General features: G+C 38.1%; 1 long non-coding RNA gene across 2 annotated transcripts; it reads right to left on the bottom strand.

Annotated features, from left to right (window-relative positions):
• Positions 1 to 211: 211 nt before the first annotated feature.
• LOC109889355 (uncharacterized) lies at positions 212 to 3,440 on the bottom strand. Of its 2 annotated transcripts, XR_004210767.1 has the most exons (6): positions 3,316 to 3,440; positions 2,230 to 2,611; positions 1,909 to 1,962; positions 1,586 to 1,651; positions 1,353 to 1,403; positions 212 to 1,044 (listed from the first exon to the last, which is right to left on the bottom strand). It is a non-coding gene; the product is annotated as an uncharacterized LOC109889355 (long non-coding RNA). The 2 variants fall into 2 exon arrangements; XR_002255270.2 differs by having other exon boundaries at positions 1,909 to 2,611.
• Positions 3,441 to 3,890: the final 450 nt, after the last annotated feature.

Here is a 3,890-nt window from a genome sequence, read left to right as displayed (position 1 = left end):
ATATGCTTTAAAACTGCACATGCTAAAAGAAAGTATAATTGTAGTAATGAATGCTACTTGATCATCTATTTTATTTATTTGACTGTTTCCCCTTTACTGATGAGGTGTATTTTATATACGCTATAATCTTGTGTCTATTTTGTTTTAGTGTATTTCCAAGAGCACCACAGTTTTGCATTGTTGAAAATTGTCAAATAAAATCAACAAAAAATCAATGCCAATAAGAATGTAATTTACAGTCTGAGTCATTTTATTCACATCATTGAATATCAGTACTTCATAGTTTGTGTTGATTTATTTGACCCCTCCGCCCCCACTAGGCACCACCCTTTCCCTGTTTGAAGGATAACTTCATGTGATACAGATATACAACTAAATTGACAGACACTCATTTGACAAGGAGACAAGACACTGAACACATGAATATTGACAAACAAATAGACAGCAGATGTACTTTTTTGAGGAGAATTAGCTACACAAAAATAAATCCAAGGACTAATGGGAAGAGTGAATGTTGTGGGGTAATATATACACTGTGTACAAAACATTAGGGACACATTCCAAATATTTTAGTCGTCCCCCCCTCCCCTTTTTGCCCTCAGAACACAGAATATAAAATAGGCCAACGAATGACAGATGAGTGAGAAAATAAATAGATACTCAACATATTTACATATCAATCTAGATTGTATAACCATATATCCTACTGTACAGTATTTACAAAACCCTACGAATGTACCAATGCCATATTTAGGCTACAGTGGCCTAGTTCACGCTGAGATGATACAACGGATTTTTACACAACTATTGCCAATTTGTTTGCATGCAGACAAACCCATTGAAAGGATCCTTAAATTGTATCACAGCTGATGTGTGAGATGCGTTGTACAACAGGAGTGTGAACTAGGCCAATGTTTTGATGACCAAGCCACCCAACAGATGGGTAGTTAATGAAGAATTTTAAAAGGCTGTCTTCATTTAAAGGCTGTCTTCCTCATCTTTTCTTTCTCTCCAGATGCAGAAGCTGGGATTTCTTGAGGTGATCTGTAAAGACACCCAGATGAGTGTTTGCACCATATGTTTGCGCAAATATTTTAAGAAGTGAGTGATTGTCCCCAAAGCTGTTAGTGCAAGTTATACAAATATACATACACGTGACGTACAGTATAAACCCCTTTAGCTCTGACATTCTTGACATAGGAGGATCAGTGACATTCTTCTCGATCTTAGTTGTCAATGGTTTAAACGGTAGTTTAGCATGTTTTCCCTTTTTCACAAAGGGCTTTTCCATGACTGACACACAAAGAAAGTGAATTCATGATGTTGATAACAGAAATTGTACGTCGTCATACCCAGTCCATTTCCTCTTCCTGGCAGCAGGTCACTCCCACTTCCTGTTCAGCCTGTTTAGACAGACAAGACAACAACAGCTCGTCATATAGTTTCCATGACCACACCCTTTGGCGCGCGCGCGCGCGCGTGTGTGTGTGTGTGTGTGTGTGTGTGTGTGTGTGTGTGTGTGTGTGCGTGTGTGTGTGTGTGTGTGGCATGTGTACACCCAGTGAAGAATAATCAAACCACATACCCAGTCCATCTTCTCATCTCCAGACATGTTCAGATGGTGGAAGTTTTTGATGAGATCTGTAAAATCCTGGAAGACGAGAAAATATCCAAAATCTGAAAATCTTCGCTGCTTCACTTGAACGTGGTATTACTTTTAACATGACAGATTTATCTGGTCCGACATGGCCTACTCAAAGGCAAAGAATATTACTGTTCATTTTGAACTAGTGTTGAGTGTAGTTCTTGTTGGCTTTAAACTGTAAATGTTCAGATGGAGAAAGCATGCTGATGTGGACAGAGCCACGATGAAAAGATGTGTATGACATATTACTGTATACAACTTACTCCATCCACATTGTCCTTTGCTGCAGGGGAAAACCCATCTGTCTCTTCATAATTCTGGGGAAATGATTCATAATAGTTAGTAATTGACTTTCGCCCTCAAATGTTTCCATACATAACTTATATAAAGGAAGCATTTGATGTCTTATCAATTAAATTAAATTGTAGAATGTTACTTGATTTTACAAACACAAGGTAGTAGCCTAAGTTATGAATAGATATACAATTTCTTGCAATAAGTGCACAAAACATATGTATAATTTATAGGAGAAGACGGAAGAGAAGAGAAAGCTGACTGTTCTTGACATGGGCCGCGTCACTGACCCACGACTATCGTTGATTGTCATTGACCATGGGCCGCGTCACTGACCCACGGATTAGATCGATGGCATCACCAATCAGTTTTTGTTTGTATGTTATAAGGCAACATACAGCCTGTTCGCTCCCTTTCGGCCAGAGGTGAGTGAGAGACACTCAAAAAGAAGAGGAGAAGAGTCATATAAACATTAGTGTAACTCAATACATTTTTCTTTTTACATTAGTTTAAGCAAAATCAGAAAATCGAAATAACTCCCTGAAAATTCATGAATATTGAATTGATCTTTCTCCAACGGTGAACTGCCTCAGATTACCATAGTGATTTAGCTGCTAATGGTGTTATTTTCTTCAAGGTGTTGTAGGAGCTTCTTGATGTTGTCCACTGAAGCTGCAATGTAGAGAAAGTGCCATTCTCATCGAAACCTAATGTATTATTATGATTTATTTTTTTCCCCCTTTTTTTCAAACAACTCAACGGGAACAAGTAACTGTCCAGTGAAAATCTCACCTTTAAAAGTTAATATTCTGTTAAATGATACCCAAATAATGTTGTTGACTCATCCTATACTCTTATTTGTGGCCAAAGCATAAATTGGAGAGAAAAAAAAAGCGCTTCAAAAACCCCACCTAAATTGGAAGGAAGAATGTTTCACTCATATTGTAATTAATATAGGTCATATTTCATAGAAGCCTGGATTTGAACTGTCATGGCTGCGGTGCCTTCATGGCTCATGGTGTCACTCCCTTTCTGTTTTCTAGCGCCTGGGGGGAGGAGAGTGCCTTGCTTTTCCCTTTCTGGTTACACAGTAATGTTGTCTGTGTCAGTTGTCGAACCAAATACATATTTTGTTTGTGTATATCCTCCTCTCTAGCACCACTCTGTAGAGCATATAACATTTTACATGTCAAATGTTAGTCATTTAGCAGAATCTCTTATCCAGACACTCTTTGATATTAACTATTTTATTGAGTCATATCCATTTAATTGTCTAGAATCCATAAGTAATGTAAGCAACATGACTTTACACATCACATTTGTATAACTTGACATAATGCAAGAAACAAGCTAAGCCAGTAAAAATGTTTACTTACCAGTGACAATAAGGAGATCGCCTGCTCAAACGGGTAGTGCACAGGTATTTATGCTCCAGCCAGCACAGACTGTACATAAGCCAGCCACGTCATTTGAGGAAAATACTGCCTACTTACAAGAATTGAAAGTGAAACTTAATTCCCATGGTTATGTACAAATAATCATATTAAATGCAGACACTCCTCTCTTCGACGGGGACGAGAAGACAAAGCTTCCAAAGCCGTGTTTTTCCGCAATTGCATTTTGAAATGTTATAGAATGAGAACACATTTTTCTAGGGCTTGGGGGGATGAGAGTGCCTTGCTCTTAACATCAGCAGGCCTCAGAGAAACAGGCACAAGGCAGGGCAGACTCTTTCATTACAGAAATCGTGAGGGTAATGCATTTTCAGTGGTGTGTACTCATGATTACCAAGTCACTCCAGGGTTTTTCTTAATTTTTTACTATTTTCTACATTGTAGAATAATAGTTAAGACATCAACACTATGAAATAACACATATGGAATCATGTAGTAAGCAAAAAAAAGTTGCCACCCTTTGCCTTGATGACAGCTTTGCACACTCTTGGCATTCT

Source organism: Oncorhynchus kisutch, linkage group LG1, assembly GCF_002021735.2.
Source record: "Oncorhynchus kisutch isolate 150728-3 linkage group LG1, Okis_V2, whole genome shotgun sequence".
NCBI lineage: Eukaryota > Metazoa > Chordata > Actinopteri > Salmoniformes > Salmonidae > Oncorhynchus > Oncorhynchus kisutch.
Note: the sequence above shows the minus strand (reverse complement) of the source record. Positions and strands in the feature narration are given on the sequence as shown.